Source organism: Schistocerca americana, chromosome 3 (genome assembly GCF_021461395.2).
Source record: "Schistocerca americana isolate TAMUIC-IGC-003095 chromosome 3, iqSchAmer2.1, whole genome shotgun sequence".
NCBI classification, from domain to species: Eukaryota; Metazoa; Arthropoda; class Insecta; order Orthoptera; family Acrididae; genus Schistocerca; species Schistocerca americana.
The window spans coordinates 938,426,447-938,451,515 of record NC_060121.1 but is presented as its reverse complement, the minus strand read 5'-3'; the positions used below and the strand labels follow the sequence as shown (position 1 = coordinate 938,451,515).

Sequence of the window (25,069 nt, the reverse complement as noted above, 5' to 3'; positions counted from 1 at the left end):
GCCTCTTTGTTCACCACTCTGTCTGTAGCTCGCCAGTACCCCTTCTGACGCCTTTCGAGGCAGTCCCTGCCAGGGTTGAGCTCTCGCCGCCTATTACTGTTTGCTCTGTTTACATTCCTCCGAATGGGGAGCTCCCCCGACATGTCTTGGCTGCGCTGCTGGCTCAACTCCGCCCACCATTGCTGCTTCTGGGCGATTTCAATGCCCGCAACCCTCTATGGGGTGGGACTGTCTCCAATGACCGCGGTCGGGCCGTGGAGCATGTGTTGGCTCAGCTCGACCTTAGCCTCTTGAACACCGGTGCTCTCACGCATTTCAGTGTGGCCCATGGCTCATTCTCGACCATCGATCTCTCTCTTTGCAGCCCCGGACTTGTCCCATCCCTCCACTGGAGAGTGCATCCTGACCTGTGTGGTAGTGACCATTTTCCCATCTATTTGTCACTGCCCCAGTGTCATTCTTCTGGGCGCCTGCCCCGCTGGGCTCTCAACAGGGCTGACTGGCCGGCTTTTACTTCCGCTGCCACCATTGCCCCTCCCCCACAGGGTGACATTGACGAGGTGGTCCGTGTCTTGACCACGTCAATCATTTCTGCGGCCGAGGCTGCCATCCCCCGCTCTTCTGGTCTCCCTCGGAGGAAGGCTGTACCCTGGTGGTCGCCGGAGATTTCTGAGGCTATTCGCGACCGTAGGCGGGCTCTCCAGCGTCATAGGCGGCACCCGTCTCTGGAGACCCTCATCGTCTTTAAGAGGCTCCGTGCCTTGGCCCGTCGTCTTATTGCACGGCGTAAGCAGGAGTGGTGGGAAAGGTATGTCTCATCCTTGGGCTCCCGTGTCTCTCCCTCACTCGTGTGGTCCCGGATCCGGCGGATTTATGGATACCGGACCCCTATGGGTGTCCCTGGGATCTCCCTGGATGGCACTGTTTGCACGGACGCTGCCGCCATTGCTGAACACCTTGCCGCGCACTTTGCTACGAGCTCTGCAACTGCAACTTACCCCGCGCCTTTCGCTCTCTAAAGGAGCGAGCCGAGCAGACGCCGTTATCATTCCACACGCGTCGTTCTGAAAAATACAATGCTCCTTTCAGCGAGAGGGAATTCCTCGCTGCCCTCGCCGATTGCCCTGATACAGCACCAGGACCAGACTGCATCCACGTGCAGATGCTGAAGCATCTCTCCAGGGACTGCCAGAGACACATCCTCACCATCTTTAACCGCATTTGGAGCGAGGGCGTGTTCCCGTCGCAATGGCGAGAGGGTGTTATTGTCCCCATCTTGAAGCCCGGTGCGGACCCACTGGCAGTGGACAGCTATCGTCCCATTACCCTCACCAACATTTTGTGCAAATTGCCGAATGTATGGTGGGGCAGCGTTTGTGTTGGGTCCTTGAGTTGCGCGGTCTCCTCGCTCCATCCCAGGGTGGCTTCCGTCGGGGCCGGTCTGCTGCGGACAATTTGGTGTGGCTGGAATCTGCTATCCGTACGGCCTTTGCCCGACATCAGCATCTCGTTGCTGTATTTTTTGATCTTCAGAAGGCGTATGACACCACATGGAGGCATCACATCCTTGCTACGTTGCATGAGTGGGGTCTTCGTGGTCAGCTCCCGGCTTTTCTTCAAACCTTTTTATTGCGCCGCTCTTTCCGAGTGCAAGTCGGTGCCACCTCTAGTTCATCTTATATACAGGAAAATGGGGTCCCGCAGGGCTCGGTGTTGAGCGTCTCCTTATTTCTAGTGGCCATTAATGGTCTGGCTGCAGCCGTGGGGTCATCGGTGTCTCCTTCTTTGTATGCCGACGACTTCTGCATCTCATATAGCTCAACGACTACGGGAGTCGCCGAACGCAGGCTGCAAGTAGCTGTCGCAAGGCAGCATCATGGGCTCTGACTCATGGTTTTCAGTTCTCTGCAGCCAAGACTCGAGTTATGCACTTCTGCAGGCATCGTACGGTCCACCCTCGTCCTGAACTTTACCTCGACGGCCACCTACTTGAAGTGGTGGACACTAGCCGCTTCTTAGGACTCGTCTTTGATGCCCGGCTCACATGGGTTCCTCATATTACTCAGCTGAAGCAAAAGTGCTGGCGGCACCTCAACGCCCTCTGCTGCCTGAGCCACACGTCTTGGGGTGCAGATTGCTGCACGCTGTTGAGATTGTACAGAGCCCTTGTGCAGTCCAGGCTTGATTATGGGAGCCTGGCCTATGGGTCTGCATCCCCGTCAGTGTTGACGTTGTTGGACCCCATACACCACTGTGGGGTTTGGCTTGCAACTGGCGCTTTTCGTACGAGCCCCGTGGATAGTCTACTGGTGGAGGCCGGGGCTCCCCCACTGCGGATTCGCCGCCATCGACTGCTCGCCAACTATGCTGTCCACGTGCATTGCTCGCTGGGCCATCCCAATCATCGCCTGCTTTTCCCTGCCATGGTCCATCTGCCCGAAAGGTGACCTAGGTCTGGGCTTTCCATTGCTGTCCGCGTCCAGTCCCTGCTGTCGGAACTGGGGTCATTCCCTCTTCTGCCTCCCTTCCGGGTCTGTGCACCTACGCCTCCCTGGTGTCTGCCCCGGCCGTCCGTCTGTCTGGACTTGGCACGGGGACCCAAGGACTCGGTTCTGCCTGTGGCCATCCGTCGCCGTTTTCTTGCGCTCCTCGCCTCATTTTTGGGCTGTGAGACTGTCTACACTGATGGTTCCCTGGTTGATGGTCATACTGCCTACGCTTTTGCTCACGCTGCCCATGTTGAACAGCGCTCCTTGCCGGCTGGCTGCAGTATTTTTACTGCAGAGCTGGTGGCCATCTTGCGCGCTCTTGAGCATATGCGTTCCTGCTCAGGTACGTCCATCGTCATCTGCAGTGACTCCCTGAGCAGCCTCCAGGCTATCGACCGCTGCTATACCTCTTCTCCTCTGGTATCATCTATTCAAGAGTCTGTTTCTGCCGTTACCCGCTCTGGTCGTTCGGTGGTCTTTGTTTGGACGCCAGGTCACGTTGGCATCCCGGGGAACGGCCTCCCGGCTCGTGATCTGCAGTTGGTGTTGCGCCGTAAGGTGCTTGGGATGTGGAATGATGAGTGGCGTGGCCTGACATCCCCGAATAAACTGCGAGCTGTTACGGAGTCGACTGATGTATGGCGGTCCTCCCTGCGGGCTTCTCGCAGGGACTCTGTCGTCCTGTGTCGGCTCCGCATCGGCCATACCTACCTGACGCACGGCCATCTTTTGCGTCAGGAAGATCTCCCCCTGTGTTGGTGTGGGTCCCGGCTGACGGTCGTCCACATTTTATTGGAGTGTCCCCGACTGCGCACCCTCCGGCAGTCTTTTAATCTCCCTGGCACTTTGCCTTTGGTTTTATGCGGCAATGCCTCCATGGCTGCCGACGTTTTAAATTTTATCCGTGGTAGTCCTTTTTATGGTTCCATATAGGGAGGTCCTGCACCTTTCCCTTTCTGTGTGTCTCTTGTCCTCGAGTCTCTCATAATTGGTTGCAGAGTTTGGTGTGTAGTCGGATGGTTGACTCTTTCCCTTTTTTTTTGTTCTCGTGGTCAGTCAACCAGTCTCCAGCCATCTTATTTTCTTCTGTTTCTTTCTGTCTGGTGTTCATCTGTACTCTTCTTGTCTGTAGTGTTCATTGCCGCCTATGTGTTCTTTCAGTGCCTGGGGGTGGGGGGGGGGGGGGGAGTCTCCTTCCCCTTGGGGTTTTACCTGCTCCGCAAATTTTCATCTCGCCTGTTTTTGGAATGGGGGACTGATGATCTTAGCAGTTTAGGCCCCCTTTAAACATCCCAACAACCACAACCAAAGTTCCATCAAATCTCTTGCTGATTAAATTGAGTGTGTCCTGAAGTGGTGCCCTCATGAACAGAGACATGACATGAAAGCTGACTGTGATATTTGTGTTCGAGATTTGCAGGTTTTTAAGACATTCCACAAAGTCTGAGAATTTGTGGATGTGGTGAATGCACTTTCCCCACATACGGTGCTAACATCATCTTAAGGTGGGTGGTTGTAGGGTAGGTAGATGGCTGAACCAATATGCTTATGATTGGATGAAGCGATATACCCTCTTTATGGACCTTGGGCAATCCATGTAGTCTGGGTAGTACTGATGCTTTAACTTTCAGTTGCTTGACAAACTTTTCACACCATCCTGTTTCCTTAAGAAGAGCCCTGGTTTTCCTGCCAACTCTATCGATGATGTCATTCTCTAGCTGATTATAAGCAGGGTTCTCTAAAATTTGATGGCTCTTCTGGTCATAGTCGGTCTTCAGCAGTGCTACAGTAGAGTTCCCCTTGTCCACTGGTTACAGCACTAAATTGTCATCTTCCCACAAACTCTTGAGGGCCATCCTCTTGTCTCTTGAGATGTTTAGTTTGGATGGCCTTGCTCTGGTAGCACCCTGCACGTGTCTCTACGAATTTCTTCTGCAACACTTGATGGTAGAGTATTGACCACTTGCTCCACAGATCTGATGAAGCTGGAAATTGGTAGGTCTCTCATAGTGACTGGAAAGTTGAGGCACCTTCCAAGTGGTTTTAAGGTGGCATCGTCCAATGTGCGACCACTCAGATTTACTACCTTGTGATAACTTGCCCTATTTTACTCATGCACTCAAAATTCACCAGTTTTCTGCAGCATTGTTTGATGCTTGCTGCCAGTGACCACACAACTGTATCACTCACGGACAAGAGAGGGAACAACATCAACACCAGAAACCTCAGATACGACACATCCTAGGAGCAGACACAGTACAGAACTCCAGACGGCGACCACCTCCATGAGAGATTGCTATGTTGTGCATGGACAGAATGTGCAATTCCCACAGCAGCCTTATTTGACAGGAAGCGCACTTTGTGGGAGCGTACCAAACTCACAAGGCCAGGAGAATGACAGGGGCATGATAGAAAGCTGGAGCGGTCACCAACAGCATAAGAAACGTCTGTAGTGTATTGATAGTGCTGGGAACATGCATAACGGGTGCGGTCCTAGTACAGAACATCATGGCATGGCCGCCACTGGGGAAAACAGCGGAAATGGGTGTGGATGGAAAACGGAATGCCTAGAGATAAATAGCACAGCCAGAAGTGACTGTAGCAGGTGTGGACGGTATAGAAAACACCAGACACCACTCAGACCATGGGACATGGCCAGCTTGTTGACCAGTCGCAGGAAACACCTGATGAATATGCTGAGTTACGACATCGAAATATTGTGATGGGAAGGCGCAGGCCACTGGCAGTACACCAAAATCCATGAAATGACACTGAATCGCTGGGAATGTCTAAGGAATTATGTAAAATCTTGTTTGTGTTTCAACACTATGAAACAGCCATCTGATCTAACAACATGATTTTTATGTTTGTTGCATCCATTGCTTAAAGAGTTTTTGGCCAAAGTGTGAGAAGAACTGTATTGGTAGTTTTATGCTTTGTAAAAAATATTTCCACTTAGAAAACATGTGAGTTGGGTTAATTTGTTTATTATAAATTTCACCTGTCATGTGTAATTCACTGTTTAATGAAAAAAGCAAGAAAAAATTACATTAAAAACTCAAAAATTAACTTTTGGTCAACCAGTGTACCCTGTTAGCTGCAACACTGCTTATATAATTTCCCAGGATGAGTAGAAGATTGAAATGTGAAGCTATACTCATGACTGAAATGTGAAGCTCTACTCACGTGAGATGGAGTCTGCTATAAAACTCTCCTTTCCCCTTTCTAATTTCTCATTTTCCATCCACTGCTTGACTAATAATTTGTAGACTCCACATTTTGCCAAAAGTCCCATCTGTTGTCTATTGATCATTTTCTGTGACTGCTCCTACTGTGTAACCTGTTTGGAATACAGAGCTATTGAATAAATATTGTTCTTGTGACTTATGACTGTTCTTTAGCCCAAAAACCTCCTATTTAGGAATCAACATGATTTCCACAAGCACTGATCATTCATGAGATCCAGAAGGCACTAAGTATCAGAGACCTGGTTATTGCCATGTTTCTTGGCTTCCAGATTTATTGAAAGACTCATGAGGAAGCATAATCTACAAACAAAAGAGATTACATATGAGGGTGAAGTAAATATGAATAGAATTAAGTGTGATCCCTGCTCATTGTTGCTTTCATTTCCAGCATTTACTACATTATCATTCTGTTTCTTTAGTGAGAATTGCAATGTCAGAATAAGTAATACCATCAAATCTTAGGCAATTACATTATAATCAAGTTTTGCACAACAGAGGGCATAAAACCGTTTGAAATTTTGATAAGACTTGCAGCACGGTTCAGGGAAAACACCCTGGGAAAGACTTACGTGTACACACAACACAGTTTTTACAAGGATGAGAAACAGTTGAGAATGCAGCTCACCGATTGTGCCCAAGGACCAGCATGACTGAGGAACGTTGCTAGCCAGCGTATTGAAGACTGTCACCAAATAACAGTTACTGAAACTGTCACTGAGATTGGCATAAGCTACAGTAATGTTCAGGTGACCATTACTGACAACCTTGGAGTTTTGAAAGTGTCTGTAAGGTGGATACCTTGCCTTCTCACAGCAGAGCACAAATTTCATCATCTCGATGAGTGCGAACAGTTATTGGCATGCTACTGAACTGAAGGGGATCATTTTTTTTGCTCTGGATTGTGACCTGTGATGAAACATGGGTGCACTGTTACCCCCTGGAATCGAAAGAAAGTGACTTGGAGTGGCACAGTTGAAGTGTTCATGCACAACTGGCTGCTGTCACAGCCATGTTCATTTTACGAAAACGGGTTCAACAAAAAATGCCTATCGGTTGGGGAAAATGTGTTTCCTGTCATGGAGACTGTATAGAAAAATAAGTTCCTGTGTGTGACATCTTCAACTTTTATAGTCCTGTCTTCCTCAGTTGCGTGCAGTATCACGGTATATTAATAATTTTTACTTATGGACCGTCTGACAGTAACTGAATAAAACACAACTTTAGTGCCATACGCGTTTCGCCTTTATTTTCTGCAAGGCATCATCAGTGGCCTGGAATATGTACATATGTTAGCTATTTTATTTACATTTTTGTCATTGTGCCTATAGGTTATAAACAGTTCTGGTGGTTGGTATTTCCTATTAAGTAGTAATGTTTTGAACTGTACTTACAGGTTGCGTGGACAATTTCCTACATATTACGCTCCTGTAGCATTTTTGGTGTTGTTCTTCCTCTTATGAACGCCAATTTGCGATTTTTTCCCCCCCATTCCACAACACTATGCACTGAACGCCTGTTTTAAAGCAATGTTTTGGTTTCTGTTGCCGACTGTCAAATGTTTTTGCCAAAGATTGAATGTTATTGCCAAACTTATGAGTGTAACTATTGAAGTATCTGTGGTCTGTTCATGTATGCATTTGTGTGTGCGTTTGCGTATGTGTGTGTGTGTTTTGGTGTGATATATATTTTTTTGTGCTGTGTGTGTATTTTGAAATGAGTACAATCATACAAATAGCTAGGAACAACGGGTATGACACACATGTGGTACACAAGCTCAATCAAAAATAAAAACACAAATAAAAAACAAACACAACAGTTCCACAATACAAAAGAACTCACAAGCTGAAAACCTACAAACACACTCAACAAACACACACAATGACAGCACCACACAGAAAAGAACCAGATGGTACACCATGACCTACACACATAAACTAACACACAGAGTTGCAAACATCCTAAAGAGACAGGGCTTCAAAATAGCATATAAGCCTGGGCAAACCCTTCAATCACACCTAAGCCAGCCAGCTACCAAGAGTGACAAATTCCAACAATCAGGAATATATAAACTTGAATGTCAAAGTTGTGATGCAGTATACATAGGCATGACATGCAGGAATTTTCAAACAAGATACAAAGAACATATCAGATGTTGGAAGTATGAAACAAACCATTCCACATTTGCAGAGCATTGAAAACACTACAACCATCATCCTACAAACATGGAACAAGAAATGAAAATAATGAGAATAAGCAACCATGACAAACATCTTATACAAATGCAAGAAAACTTCCACATCCAGAAAGCCATAGCAGAAAACAAACATGTGATAAATGAACAAACGCACATCAGCACAGGCTCCTGACTACACTTAGTAAAGGAAATGATAACATAAAATATAAAATAAAAAAAAAATTAAAAAAAAAAACTCTTCCCCACATCATCTGGAGACACACACACACACACACACACACACACAGCAAAAAAAACAAATATATATATATATATATATATATATATATATATATATATATATATAATGGAAGGAAACATTCCACGTGGGAAAAATTATATATAAAAACAAAGATGAGGTGACTTACCGAACAAAAGCGCTGGCAGGTCGATAGACACACAAACAAACACAAACATACACACAAAATTCAAGCTTTCGCAACAAACTGTTGCCTCATCAGGAAAGAGGGAAGGAGAGGGGAAGACGAAAGGAAGTGGGTTTTAAGGGAGAGGGTAAGGAGTCATTCCAATCCCGGGAGCGGAAAGACTTACCTTAGGGGGAAAAAAGGACAGGTATACACTCGCACACACGCACATATCCATCCACACATACAGACACAAGCATTCCAATCCGCTCCCGGGATTGGAATGACTCCTTACCCTCTCCCTTAAAACCCACTTCCTTTCGTCTTCCCCTCTCCTTCCCTCTTTCCTGATGAGGCAACAGTTTGTTGCGAAAGCTTGAATTTTGTGTGTATGTTTGTGTGTCTATCGACCTGCCAGCGCTTTTGTTCGGTAAGTCACCTCATCTTTGTTTTTTTATATATATATATATATATATATATATATATATATATATATATATATATATATAAACACCAAAATACACACACAGCACAAAAAAAATATATATCACACCAAAAAACACACACACATACGCAAACGCACACACAAATGCATACACGAACGGACCACAGATACTTCAATAGTTACACTCATAAGTTTGGCAATAACATTCAATCTTTGGCAAAAACATTTGACAGTCGGCAACAGAAACTAAAACATTGCTTTAAAACAAGCGTTCAGTGCATAGTGTTGTGGAATGGGGGAAAAAACCGCAAATTGGCGTTCATAAGAGGAAGAACAACACCAAAAATGCAACAGGAGCGTAATATGTAGGAAATTGTCCACGCAACCTGTAAGTACAGTTCAAAACATTACTACTTAATAGGAAATACCAACCACCAGAACTGTTTATAACCTATAGGCACAATGACAAAATGTAAATAAAATAGCTAACATATGTACATATTCCAGGCCACTGATGATGCCTTGCAGAAAATAAAGGCGAAACGCGTATGGCACTAAAGTTGTGTTTTATTCAGTTGCTGTCAGATGGTCTATAAGTAAAAATTATTAATATCCTGTGTGTGAATTTTTCTGAAGCTTAAATAAACTTATAAAAAAAATTACAGTTTATATTTGATTCACCCTCGTACAAAACCCTTTTTTTGATCAGCTCTTGAGTATTGTTGTTGATGTGGGTTGTTTCTCAAACTGGGTTAATTGAGATTGTGGAAAAGATGCATAGGAGAACTGCACAATCTTAGTGGGTTTGTGTTTTCACTGTAAAAGTGTTAGTTATGCTCATTGAACTGCAGAGAGAGAGTTACAATAAGGTGATTGTGCATTGTCATTGAACTGCAGGGAGAGAAGTTACAATAAGGTGATTGTGCATTGTGGAGTGTTTTTACAAGGTGATTGTGTGTTGTGGAGTGCCTTTACTCACAAAGTTCTAAGAGCTCACTTTCCAAAATGAGTCAAGAAACAGATTAATTCTTCTAACATACATGTGTCAATGTTATAAAATTAGAGAAATTCAGCCTTGTACCAAAGGGTACTGACAGTTTCTCTTCCCTCAAATCATCTACAAGTGGAATATTAAATAGGGATAAGTTATAGGAACCGTCTGTGTACTCTGCACCACATCTGTGTACTATGCGAGTATTGATGTAGATGTCCCACATGCTACTGTGTTGTGTCACAGTTGGAAACTACTTTACCATTGATTGCAGCACTCATATTTGGAAGCAGCAGGGTTCAAATCCATATGTGGCATCCTTGATTTGGTTTTCCATGGTTTTTCTAAAATGATTCAGGCAAATTCTGGTCCCACGTAAAATTGCTGAGTGGGGCAAAGGCTTCTGTCCACTCACTCGCTGACCAGTCTGTTGTGGCAGTACAATAGGGCAAAAGGAAAACTGAAGTTTTAAGTTTCTCATTTAAGAAACCATTGACCGAGGAAGATCAGACAAACATACTATTATTTGACTGTTGCATAGACTCCCATACAGAGGGGGCATCCCGTATAGAAAAGCAACTGAAAGAGTTGAAAATAAATAAGTTGCCATGTCTGGATGGAATCTCAATTCGTCTCTACAGAGAATACGCTAAGGGCTTGGCTTCTCACTTAAGTTGCTTTTATCACAAATCTATCACCCAGCACAAAGTGCCAAGTGACTAGAGAAAGGCCAGGTGACTCATGTATGTAAGAAGGATAAAAGAACGGATCCACATAATTACGGACCAAAATCTGTAACATTGGTTTGCTGCAGAATTCTTGAACCATATTCTCAGTTTGAATATAATAAATTTTCTTGAGACAGAAAAGCTTTCATCCACAGATCAGCATGGTTTTGGAAAGTGTTAGTCGTGTGAAACTCAGCTTGTCCTTTTCTCACGTGATACCATGTGAACCGTGGTTGATGGGCGACAGGGAGATCCCAGATTCCGAGATTTCTGAAAAGCGTTTCACATTGTGCCTCGCTGCAGATTGTTAATGAAAGTATGAGCATAAGGAGTATGTTCCCAGATATGTGAGTGGCTCGAAGACTTCTTAAATAGTGGAACCCAGTGTGTTGCCTTTGACGGTGAGTGTTCATCAAACAGGGGTATTGTTAGGAGTGCCCAGTGTGATGGGATTGCTCTTGTTCTCTGTATGCATCAATGATTTGATGGACAGGTGAGCGGGAATCTACAACTGTTTGCTTATGGTGCTGTCGTGTACAGGAAGGTGCTGTTGTGGAGTGACTGTAGAAGAGTACAAGATGACTTAGACCAAATTTCTAGTTGGCGTAATTAATGGCAGCTTGCTGTAAATGTAGAAAAATGTAAGTTAATGCAGATGAGTAGGAAAAGCAATCCCATAATGTTCGAATTCAGCAATAATAGTGTACTGTTTGACTCAGTAACGTCAATTAAATATCGAGGTGTAACGTTGTCACACAATATGAAATTGAATGAACAGGCAAGGTCAGTTATAGCAATGGTGTATGGTTGACTTCAGATTATTGGGAGAATTTCAGGAGAGTGTGGTTCATCTGTAAAGGATACCATGTAAAGAACAGTAGTGTGACCCATTTTTGAGTACTGCTCAAGTTTTTTGGATCCCTACCAGCTCAGATTAAAGGAATACATCAAAGAAATTCAGAGGTTAGCTGCTAGATTTGTTACTGGTAGGTTTAAGCAATATGTGTGTCTTGAGGGTATTTTTGTTTCTGTCATTGAAACTACAAAAATGTGTGATTTATTTTCACCAGACTCGTTTTGCTTTATTGAGGGAAAGCATCATCAGTGGTCTGTAATTAAATTATTTACATTTTGATTTGCTTTTAGATCGAAAAACAGTTCATCAAGAATACATTGAGAAATGCCGTCTGCTAGCACATCATCATAATTTTTGTGCTAGCTGAATGTGAATTTCGTATAATTATTCGTTTAATGTGTGTTTCTTTGTGCTAGCAGACAGAATTTCTCAATGTATTATTAACGAACTGTTTTTCAATCTAAAAGCAAATCAAAATGTAAATAACTTAATTACGGACCACTGTTGATGCTTTACCTCAATAAAGTGAAGTGTGTCTGGCAAAAAAATCACGCATTTTTGTAGTTGCAATGACAGAAACAAATATACCCTCAAGAATGATAAAGCAACTATGGGCACTTTGCCCACACAAATGAAGAAAATATGTGAGTGTTTAAGAGAAGCTTTGTGAACTCAAACAGTAATCCCTGGAGGGAAGAAAGAGTTCTTTTTGCAAAACACTGTTGAGAAAATTTAGAGAACTGGCATATGAAGCTGACTGCAGAACAAGTCTACTGCTGGCAGTGTACATTTTGTGTGAGGACCATGAAGGTAATAGAAATTGGGGTTCGTTTGAGCCATATGGACAATTGTTTTTCCCTTGCACTGTATGTGAATGGAACAGGAAATGATATCACTAGTAGTGGTACGAGGTACAATGCAGCGACTTGTGGAGTATGTATATAGATAGAATACTGGGGGGGGGGGGGGGGGGGGTTTCATAAATGAAGCCACAATCTGTTTCTTTCCTATCCTCTCTTTTTGATTCATTGCTAGTGCTCCATCTTCAATAACCTAAATATCAACTGACATTAACAGTTGTGTATTGGTTCTACATTGATGTTGTTGTTGTTGTGGTCTTCAGTCCTGAGACTGGTTTGATGCAGCTCTCCATGCTACTCTATCCTGTGCAAGCTTCTTCATCTCCCAGTACCTACTGCAACCTACATCCTTCTGAATCTGCTTAGTGTATTCATTATTCATCTCTTGGTCTCCCTCTACGATTTTTACCCTCCACGCTGCCCTCCAATGCTAAATTTGTGATCCTTGATGCCTCAAAACATATCCTACCAACCGATCCCTTCTTCTAGTCAAGTTGTGCCACAAACTCCTCTTCTCCCCAATCCTATTCAACACCTCCTCATTAGTTATGTGATCTACCCATCTAATCTTCAGCATTCTTCTGTAGCACCACATTTCGAAAGCTTCTATTCTCTTCTTGTCCAAACTAGTTATCGTCCATGTTTCACTTCCATACATGGCTACACTCCATACAAATACTTTCAGAAACGACTTCCTGACACTTAAGTCTATACTCGACGTTAACAAATTTCTCTTCTTCAGAAACGATTTCCTTGCCATTGCCAGTCTACATTTTATATCCTCTCTACTTCAACCATCATCAGTTATTTTACTCCCTAAATAGCAAAACTCCTTTGCTACTTTAAATGTCTCATTTCCTAATCTAATTCCCTCAGCATCACCTGATTTAATTTGACTACATTCCATTATCCTCGTTTTGCTTTTGTTGATGTTCATCTTATATCCTCCTTTCAAGACACTGTCCATTCCGTTCAACTGCTCTTCCAAGTCCTTTGCTGTCTCTGACAGAATTACAATGTAATCGGCGAACCTCAAAGTTTTTACTGCTTCTCCATGAATTTTAATACCTACTCCGAATTTTTCTTTTGCTTCCTTTACTGCTTGCTCAATATACAGATTGAATAACATCGTGGAGAGGCTACAACCCTGTCTCACTCCCTTCCCAACCACTGCTTCCCTTTCATGCCCCTCAACTCTTATAACTGCCATCTGGTTTCTGTACAAATTGTAAATAGCCTTTCGCTCCCTGTATTTTACCCCTACCACCTTCAGAATTTGAAAGAGAGTATTCCAGTTAACATTGTCAAAAGCTTTCTCTAAGTCTACAAATGCTAGAAACGTAGGTTTGCCTTTCCTTAACCTTTCTTCTAAGATAAGTCGTAAGGTTAGTATTGCCTCACGTGTTCCAACATTTCTGCAGAATCCAAACTGATCTTCCCCGAGGTCCGCTTCTACCAGTTTTTCCATTCGTCTGTAAAGAATTCGCGTTAGTATTTTGCAGCTGTGACTTATTAAACTGATAGTTCGATAATTTTCACATCTGTCAGCACCTGCTTTCTTTGGGATTGGAATTATTATATTCTTCTTGAAGTCTGATGTTAGTGACAAAAATGCCATACAATCAAATAAAGAAAGGAATACACATCTACAGCCACTAAAAAACCAAAGTTTTTTGTTCCTTATCTGGCAGCATGCTGTGAAATAGTGCCTGTAAAAGTCCCAATGTAGTAGCATGTGTTTTAGATTTTAAGAAGTTTGGTAGAGCGTATCAGTTACTGCAGAATCCTTTTTTTTAAAAGCTCAGTTTGCTAAGTTCGAATATAATAAATTTCCTTGAGGCAAAAACTTTTACCTGTAAAGAATCACTCGTGCGAAATGCAGCTTGTCCATTTCCCACCCAATATCCTGCAAACCCTGGATCTATGTCTATATCTATACCTACATCTCTGCTCTGCAAACCACCTCACAGTGTGTGGCTGGGGTACTTTGTGTAGCACTGCCTCTTCCCACTTTCCTGTTCCAGTCCGAATGGTTCACAGGAAGAATGATTGCTGGTCAGCCACCGTGTGAGCTCGAACTTCTCTAATTTTACAATAATGGTCGTGTCTCGAGATATACATATGTGGAAGCAATATATTTGCCAACTCTTCTAGGAACATACACTCTTGGAACTCGACCAATAAACCACATTGTGATATAGCAGGCCTCTTGTGCAGCATCTGCCACAGGAGTTGATGGAGCATCTCTGTAACACTTTCACACTTACTAAATGAACCTGTGAAGGAATGTGCTGCTGTTCTTCAGATGTTCCTTATTTTCTATATCAATCTTATCTAATATGGATCCAAGGCTGTGTAGCAGTATTCAAGTATTGGTTGAACGAGCATTTTGTAAGCTATCTTCTTTGTGGGTGGTCTACAGTTTCTCAGGATTCCTTCAATATATCTCAGTTAGGCGTCCGGCTTACTTGCATTTAGTTGTATGTGCTCCTCTTACTCTGAAACACTCCAAATAAGTATACTCCTAGATATTTTGTGATTGTGACTGTTTCCAGTGATTGTTCTTCAATCATGTAATCATACAATAATGTGTCCTTTTGCCTGTTTATCTGCATTTGTGTATGTTGAGAGTTAACTACCAATCCCTGCACCAAGTGTCAAGGCAACAGGGAGATTCCATATTCTGAGATTTCTGGAAAGTGCTTGAAACAGTACAATGCTGCACAATGTTTACGTAGGTCTGAGCATTTGGACCAGGTTCTCTCATATGTAAGTGGTTTGGAGACTTTAATAGAACATAGCATGTTGCACTGATGATGAGTGTTCATCAATCATAAAGATGTTGTCAGGAATACCCCAGAGAAGTGTGATTTGATCAACCGTGTCTGATGAATAGGGTGAGCAGCACTCTGTGCCTGTTGGCTGATGATGTATGGGAAGTGTCATCATTGAACGACTGTAGGATGATGTAGATAGACTTCGATAGAATTTGTATTTAGTGGGGTAAATGGCAGCTTTCTCCAAGTATAGTAGGAAGAGCAACCTGTAACTTTCGGGTACCTTATTAGTGGTGTGCATAGATCACAGTCACATCAATTAAATATGTAGACATAATCTTGCAAAATTAAATTGAATTGAACAAGCATGCAATTTCAGTTGTAGGGAAGGTGAACATTAGAATTTAGTTTGTTGGGAGTGCAATGGAAATTGCACTATGTGTATAAAGAAGACTGTATACTATTCTTGAGTACTACTCAAGTGTTTCGAATCCCTACCAGGTCGGATTAAAGGAAGACATCAAAGCAGTTCAGAAACATGTTGCTAGATTTCATACTGGTAATTTTGATCAATGCATGAGTGTTACAAAATTCCTCTGTGAGCTCTTGTAGGAATAACTGGAGGAAAGAAAACGTTCTCTTTACAGAAAATGATGAGAAAGTTTATAGAATTTGTGTTTGCGACAAATCGCAGAATGCTTCTGTTGCCATCAGTGTACATATTGTGTAAGGGCCAAAAAGACAAGATAGCAGAAATTGGGGTTCGTATGAAGCTTATAGACTAATTTTTCATAGCTCCAAAAAAGGGAATAGCAATGATATTAGTACCATCAACCGTGCACCGTAAGGTGGTCTTCATAATATATATGTAGATGTACTTCTTATTCTTGTATCTTCTATCATTTGTTAAATAGTGATGCCCTGTTGTCATAGTTTATAAATGGGAAGCCATTTGTAGATGTTTTCTAATGGCCATAATGCAAATACTGTCATGCAGTTCTCACTTCTAGCTCAAACAAAATTCCTAATAAAGACCTGTTCTGTCTCCTTTGATCCACACCATCACAACCACCATTTTTGTTATTACTTCTCTTAATACTTAATGCCAGAGGTTGTACAGAGTTTCAGGGAGAGCATAACGGAACGATTGACAGGAACGGGGGAAAGAAATGCAGTAGAAGAAGAATGGGTAGCTTTGAGGGATGAAATAGTGAAGGTAGCAGAGGATCAAGTAGGTAAAAAGACGAGGGCTAGTAGAAATCCTTGGGTAACAGAAGAAATATTGAATTTAATTGATGAAAGGAGAAAATATAAAAATGCAGTAAATGAAGCAGGCAAAAAGGAATACAAATGTCTCAAAAACGAGATCGACAGGAAGTGCAAAATGGCTAAGCAGGGATGGCTAGAGGACAAATGTAAGGATGTAGAGGCTTATCTCACTAGGGGTAAGATAGATACTGCCTACAGGAAAATTAAAGAGACCTTTGGAGATAAGAGAACCACTTGTATGAACATCAAGAGTTCAGATGGAAACCCAGTTCTAAGCAAAGAAGGGAAAGCAGAAAGGTGGAAGGAGTATATAGAGCATCTATACAAGGGCGATGTACTTGAGGACAATATTATGGAAATGAAAGAGGATGTAGATGAAGATGAAATGGGAGATACGATACTGCGTGAAGAGTTTGACAGAGCACTGAAAGACCTGAGTCGAAACAAGGCCCCGGGAGTAGACAACATTCCATTAGAACGACTGACAGTCTTGGGAGAGCCAGTCCTGACAAAACTCTACCATCTGGTGAGCAAGATGTATGAAACAGGCGAAATACCCTCAGACTTCAAGAAGAATATAATAATACCAATCCCAAAGAAAGCAGGTGTTGACAGATGTGAAAATTACCGAACAATCAGTTTAATAAGCCACAGCTGCAAAATACTAACACAAATTCTTTACAGACGAATGGAAAAACTAGTAGAAGCCGACCTCGGGGAAGATCAATTTGGATTCCGTAGAAATACTGGAACACGTGAGGCAATACTGACCTTACGACTTATGTTAGAAGAAAGATTAAGGAAAGGCAAACCTACGTTTCTAGCATTTGTAGACTTAGAGAAAGCTTTTGACAATGTTGATTGGAATACTCTCTTTCAAATTCTAAAGGTGGCAGGGGTAAAATACAGGGAGCGAAAGGCTATTTACAATTTGTACAGAAACCAGATGGCAGTTATAAGGGTCAAGGGGAATGAAAGGGGAGCAGTGGTTGGGAAGGGAGTGAGACAGGGTTGTAGCCTCTCCCCGGTGTTATTCAATCTGTATATTGAGCAAGCAGTAAAGGAAACAAAAGAAAAATTTGGAGTAGGTATTAAAATCCATGGAGAAGAAATAAAAACTTTGAGGTTCGCCGATGACATTGTAATTCTGTCAGAGACAGCAAAGGACTTGGAAGAGCAGTTGAATGGAATGGACAGTGTCTGGAAGGGAGGATATAAGATGAACATCAACAAAAGCAAAACAAGGATAATGGAATGTAGTCGGATTAAGTCGGGTGATGTTGAGGGTATTAGATTAGGAAATGAGACACTTAAAATAGTAAAGGAGTTTTGCTATTTGGGGAGCAAAATAACTGATGATGGTCGAAGTAGAGAGGATATAAAATGTAGACTGGCAATGGCAAGGAAAGCGTTTCTGAAGAAGAGAAATTTGTTAACTTCGAGTATAGATTTAAGTGTCAGGAAGTCATTTCTGAAAATATTTGTATGGAGTGTAGCCATGTATGGAAGTGAAACATGGACGGTAAATAGTTTGGACAAGAAGAGAATAGAAGCTTTCGAAATGTGGTGCTACAGAAGAATGCTGAAGATTAGATGGGTAGATCACATAACTAATGAGGAAGTATTGAATAGGATTGGGGAGAAGAGAAGCTTGTGGCACAACTTGACCAGTAGAAGGGATCGGTTGGTAGGACATGTTCTGAGGCATCAAGGGATCACCAATTTAGTATTGGAGGGCAGTGTGGAGGGTAAAAATCGTAGGGGAAGACCATGAGATGAATACACTAAACAGATTCAGAAGGATGTAGGTTGCAGTAGGTACTGGGAGATGAAGAAGCTTGCACAGGATACAGTAGCATGGAGAGCTGCATCAAACCAGTCTCAGGACTGAAGACCACAACAACAACAACAACAATACCTAACCGCCCTTGTCAAATTAGACACATAAGTATGTACATTCCTATATATATTATTACATTTTTGTTTCTAAAATGTAATGTAACAACATGTCCAGTCCCCTTGTAAAAGAGATCTGTGGATTAATAAAACTGTGGCTACTACTTATTACTCATCATACAGCACATGGTCTGGCTTCCTGCGTGCTCTTTTTATTTTTCTCATTACATTGGAACCTCACTTAATGAGCACCTCCCATAATGCAAAATTCGCATAATGAGCAAAACAAATTGTAAAAAGATGACTCACTTAATAAGTGATGTTTTGCATAATGAATGAATGAATGATGATGATGATGATGATGATGATGATTTAGTGTGACGTCACTAGCTGTTCGCTTGCGGTGGGGGGAAGTGTTCTACAATATGAATGCCTTTTGTTGTTGGCAGTGCCATATAAATGATGTCTTTAGTGTGTACTGCAGTCTGTGTTTATTGCTCTTTCTGCTGCTATCTTAGTGCAGCTTGTGGTCACACATTTTTCTAAACTTGTGTTCACACAGTGTTTTTGTGTGCAAATTTTAATAACCTTCCTAGAAATGTCCCCGAAGATAAATCCGCAAGAAGACGGCCATAAGAGAAAGAAAATTACCGAACGTAAAATCATTGAAAAATGCAAACATGGTGTGAACATTGAGCACACACATACAATTGGTCTACATCAACTATTTGCACTATCCTCAAGAACAAGGACAAGATTAAGGAGATAAATGCTTCAAAGGAAGTGACAAGTGTATCTAAACACCTATTTTGTTTTCCGCCGGAAGGTTGGTCCTTATATGGATAAATGAAAAGCAATTTGAAGGTGACACTATTAACAAGCACATCATTTGTGAAAAGGCAAGAATGATTTTCACTCACCTATTTAAGAAGATGCCAGGATCATCAGCTACTGAAGAAGGGTTTAAGGGAAGCTGTGGATGGCTCGAGAAGTTAAAGAGAAGAACCAGCTCCCCCAACATTGTGAGGCAAGGCAAAGCAGCCAGCTCTGACACAAAGGCAGCAGAGAACTTAATCAGCAACTTCAAGATTCTCGTAGTTTCTGAGGGTTATCTGCCACAACAGGCTTTTAATTGTGATTAGATTGGTCTATCTTGGGAAAAGACACTGAAGTGTATCTTTATAATGCAGAGGAGAATGCATTGCCCAACCACAAGACAATGAAAAACCATTTCGCTCTGCTGTTCTGTGCCAGTGCAAGCAGCTATTAGAAAATTAAACCACTCCTTGTTTACCATTCAGAGACTCCATGAGCCTTCAAGAAGTGTATAGCCCAGAAGAGCAGGTTAAATGTGATGTGGAAGTCCGACGACAAGGCTTGGGTGACACATGATCTTTGTTGTGATTAGATGTATGACGTGATTGGCCCTTCGGTGAAAAAATACTTGCTTGAGATGAATCTGCCACTCCATGTCTTACTTGTTATTGACAATGCTCCTGCCCATTCCCAAGGCCTACAAGACCACCACCTTAAAGAATTTCAGTTCATCAAGATCCAATTTCTGCCCCCCAAAACCACTCCGTTACTCCAGCCTATGGACCAGCAGATTATTTCGAACATTAAGAAGCTCTACACTAAAACTCTCTTCGAGTATAGCTTTGTGTTCACTGAAGCTACCAATCTCACTCTCAGAGTACTTTGGAAATATAACTTCAACATTGTTGACTGTTTCAAGATGATTGAAAAGGCATGCATAGGGGTTACCAAGAGGACTCTCACTTCTGCTTGGAAGAAGCTTTGGCCAGAGTGCATTGTCGAATTTGACTCTGAGGCATTTGAGTCAGTACCTGTGGTGCCCTTGGTCAAAGAGATTGTGTCTTTGGCCAACAGTGTGGGACTAGAAGTGGATAACAGCCAAGAAATGACCACTGAAGAGCATATGGAGTTGCAGTGTGTTTCACAGCGGTAGGATGTGGAGAGGAGTTCTTCAGAGGAGGAGGAGGAGGAGGAGGAGACGGTAACAGCAAAGCAGCAATCTTCTGGTGCAATAAGAGAAATGCTGAAAGCATGGGGATAGGTTGCATAGTACATTGAAAATCATCACCTCAATGAAGCATTGGCTATGCTCGCTACAAAATTATTTAATGATAACACTGTGTCACATTTTTGCCAAGTGTTGAAGCTTCAGCAGGAACAAATGATTATAGATAGCTTCCTAGTAAAAAAGAAATTGTTATGTATCATGAATAATAAAGTACATAATACGAATATAATAGAGGGAAACATTCCACGTGGGAAAAATTAATCTAAAAACAAATCTGATGTGACTTACCAAACGAAAGCGCTGGCAGGTTGATAGACACACAAACAAACACAAACATACACACAAAATTCTAGCTTTCGTGACCAACGGCTGCTTCATCAGGAAAGAGGGAAGGAAGGGAAAGACGAAAGGATGTGGGTTTTAAGGGAGAGGGTAAGGAGTCATTCCAATCCCGGGAGCGGAAAGACTTACCTTAGGGGGAAAAAACGACAGGTATACACTCGCATACACACGCATATCCATCCGCACATACACAGACACAAGCAGACATTTCTAAAGGTAAAGAGTTTGGGCAGAGATGTCAGTCGAGGCGGAAGTACGTAGGCAAAGATGTGGTTGAATGACAGGTGGGGTATGAGCAGCGGCAACTTGAAATTAGCGGAGGTTGAGGCCTGGCGGGTAACGAGAAGAGAGGATATACTGAAGGGCAAGTTCCCATCTCCGGATTTCTGACAGGTTGGTGTTAGTGGGAAGTATCCAGATAACCCGGACGGTGTAACACTGTGCCAAGATGTGCTGGCCGTGCACCAAGGCATGTTTAGCCACAGGGTGATCCTCATTACCAACAAACACTGTCTGCCTGTGTCCATTCATGTGAATGGACAGTTTGTTGCTGGTCATTCCCACATAGAAAGCTTCACAGTGTAGGCAGGTCAGTTGGTAAATCATGTGGGTGCTTTCACATGTGGCTCTGCCTTTGATCGTGTACACCTTCCGGGTTACAGGACTGGAGTAGGTGGTGGTGGGAGGGTGCATGGGACAGGTTTTACACCGGGGGCGGTTACAAGGGTAGGAGCCAGAGGGTAGGGAAGGTGATTTGGGGATTTCATAGGGATGAACTAAGAGGTTACGAAGGTTAGGTGGATGGCGGAAAGACACTCTTGGTGGAGTGGGGAGGATTTCATGAAGGATGGATCTCATTTCAGGGCAGGATTTGAGGAAGTCGTATCCCTGCTGGAGAGCCACATTCAGAGTCTGATCCAGTTCCGGAAAGTATCCTGTCACAAGTGGGGCACTTTTGGGGTTCTTCTGTGGGAGGTTCTGGGTTTGAGGGGACGAGGAAGTGGCTCTGGTTATTTGCTTCTGTACCAGGTCGGGAGGGTAGTTGCGGGATGTGAAAGCTGTTTTCAGGTTGTTGGTGTAATGGTTCAGGGATTCCGGACTGGAGCAGATTCGTTTGCCACGAAGACCTAGGCTGTAGGGAAGGGACTGTTTGATGTGGAATGGGTGGCAGCTGTCATAATGGAGGTACTGTTGCTTGTTGGTGGGTTTGATGTGGACGGACGTGTGAAGCTGGCCATTGGACAGGTGGAGGTCAACGTCAAGGAAAGTGGCTTAGGATTAGGAGTAGGACCAGGTGAATCTGATGGAACCAAAGGAGTTGCGGTTGGAGAGGAAATTCTGGAGTTCATTTTCACTGTGGGTCCAGATCATGAAGATGTCATCAATAAATCTGTACCAAACTTTGGGTTGGCAGGCTTGGGTAACCAAGAAGGCTTCCTCTAAGCGACCCATAAATAGGTTGGCGTACGAGGGGGCCATCCTGGTACCCATGGCTGTTCCCTTTAGTTGTTGGTATGTCTGGCCTTCGAAAGTGAACAAGTTGTGGGTCAGGATGAAGCTGGCTAAGGTAATGAGGAAAGAGGTTTTAGGTAGCGTGGCAGGTGATCGGCGTGAAAGGAAGTGCTCCATCGCAGCGAGGCCCTGGACGTGCAGAATATTTGTGTATAGGGAAGTGGCATCAATGGTTACAAGGATGGTTTCTGGGGGTAACAGATTGGGTAAGGATTCCAGGCGTTCGAGAAAGTGGTTGGTGTCTTTGATGAAGGATGGGAGACTGCATGTAATGGGTTTAAGGTGTTGATCTACGTAGGCAGAGATACGTTCTGTGGGGGCTTGGTAACCAGCTACAATGGGGCGGCCGGGATGATTGGGTTTGTGAATTTTAGGAAGAAGGTAGAAGGTAGGGGTGCAGGGTGTCGGTGGGGTCAGGAGGTTGATGGAGTCAGGTGAAAGGTTTTGTAGGGGGCCTAAGGTTCTGAGGATTCCTTGAAGCTCTGCCTGGACATCAGGAATGGGATTACCTTGGCAAACTTTGTAAGTAGTGTTGTCTGAAACCTGACGCAGTCCCTCAGCCACATACTCCCAACGATCAAGTACCACGGTCGTGGAACCCTTGTCCACCGGAAGAATGACAATTGATCAGTCAGCCTAAGGTTAATCCTACTCCCAACATCACCACTGCTGAAGCCCAGGCTATCTGTGATCTGAAGGCTGACTGATCCATCGTCATTCTTCCAGCGGTCAAGGGTTCCACGACCGTGGTACTTCATCGTCGGGAGTATGTGGCTGAGGGACTGCGTCAGGTTTCAGACAACACTACTTACAAAGTTTGCCAAGGTAATCCCATTCCTGATGTCCAGGCAGAGCTTCAAGGAATCCTCAGAACCTTAGGCCCCCTACAAAACCTTTCACCTGACTCCATCAACCTGTGACCCCACCGACACCCTGCACCCCTACCTTTTACCTTCTTCCTAAAATTCACAAACCCACTCATCCCGGCCGCCCCATTGTAGCTGGTTACCAAGCCCCCACAGAACGTATCTCTGCCTACGTAGATCAACACCTTAAACCCATTACATGCAGTCTCCCATCCTTCATCAAAGACACCAACCACTTTCTCGAACGCCTGGAATCCTTACCCAATCTGTTACCCCCAGAAACCATCCTTGTAACCATTGATGCCATGTCCCTATACACAAATATTCCGCACGTCCAGGGCCTCACTGCGATGGAGCACTTCCTTTCACGCCGATCACCTGCCACCCTACCTAAAACCTCTTTCCTCATTACCTTAGCCAGCTTCATCCTGACCCACAACTTGTTCACTTTCGAAGGCCAGACATACCAACAACTAAAGGGAACAGCCATGGGTACCAGGATGGCCCCCTCGTACGCCAACCTATTTATGGGTCGCTTAGAGGAAGCCTTCTTGGTTACCCAAGCCTGCCAACCCAAAGTTTGGCACAGATTTATTGATGGCATCTTCATGATCTGGACCCACAGTGAAAAAGAACTCCAGAATTTCCTCTCCAACCTCAACTCCTTTGGTTCCATCAGATTCACCTGGTCCTACTCCAAATCCCATGCCACTTTCCTTGACGTTGACCTCCACCTGTCCAATGGCCAGCTTCACACGTCCGTCCACATCAAACCCACCAACAAACAACAGTACCTCCATTATCACAGCTGCCACCCATTCCACATCAAACGGTCCCTTCCCTACAGCCTAGGTCTTCGTGGCAAACGAATCTGCTCCAGTCCGGAAGCCCTGAACCATTACACCAACAACCTGAAAACAGCTTTCGCATCCTGCAACTAGCCTCCCGACCTGGTACAGAAGCAAATAACCAGAGCCACTTCCTCATCCCCTCAAACCCAGAACCTCCCACAGAAGAACTCTAAAAGTGCCCACTTGTGACAGGATACTTTCCGGGACTGGATCAGACTCTGAATGTGGCTCTCCAGCAGGGATATGACTTCCTCAAATCCTGCCTTGAAATGAGATCCATCCTTCATGAAATCCTCCCCACTCCACCAAGAGTGTCTTTCTGCCATCCACCTAAACTTCGTAACCTCTTATTTCATCCCTATGAAATCCCCAAATCACCTTCCCTACCCTCTGGCTCCTACCCTTGTAACCGCCCCCGGTGTAAAACCTGTCCCATGCACCCTCCCACCACCACCTACTCCAGTCCTGTAACCCGGAAGGTGTACACGATCAAAGGCAGAGCCACATGTGAAAGCACCCACATGATTTACCAACTGACCTGCCTACACTGTGAAGCTTTCTATGTGGGAATGACCAGCAACAAACTGTCCATTCACATGAATGGACACAGGCAGACAGTGTTTGTTGGTAATGAGGATCACCCTGTGGCTAAACATGCCTTGGTGCACGGCCAGCACATCTGGGCACAGTGTTACACCGTCCGGGTTATCTGGATACTTCCCACTAACACCAACCTGTCAGAACTCCGGAGATGGAAACTTGCCCTTCAGTATATCCTCTCTTCTCGTTACCCGCCAGGCCTCAACCTCCGCTAATTTCATGTTGCCACCACTCATACCTCACCTGTCATTCAACCACATCTTTGCCTATGTACTTCCGCCTCGACTGACATCTCTGCCCAAACTCGTTGCCTTTACAAATGTCTGCTTGTGTCTGTGTATGTGCGGATGGATATGCGTGTGTATGCGAGTGTATACCTGTCCTTTTTTCCCCCTAAGGTAAGTCTTTCCGCTCCCAGGATTGGAGTGACTCCTTACCCTCTCCCTTAAAACCCACATCCTTTCGTCTTTCCCTCTCCTTCCCTCTTTCCTGATGAAGCAGCCGTTGGTTGCGAAAGCTAGAATTTTGTGTGTATGTTTGTGTTTGTTTGTGTGTCTATCAACCTGCCAGCACTTTCGTTTGGTAAGTCACATCTTCTTTGTTTTTAGATATATAAAGTACATAATACTGTATGTATAATTTTCTTTGAATAAATGGCATGAATAAGATAATACTTTTAGTACTTTTTCTGTATCGA

General features: G+C 43.8%; 1 protein-coding gene across 1 annotated transcript in view; it reads left to right on the top strand.

Moving 5' to 3' along the window:
* Positions 1-25,069, top strand: part of LOC124607053 (WD repeat-containing protein 3) — a 134,524-nt gene that overhangs the window by 10,436 nt on the left and 99,019 nt on the right. The window lies entirely within an intron of this gene.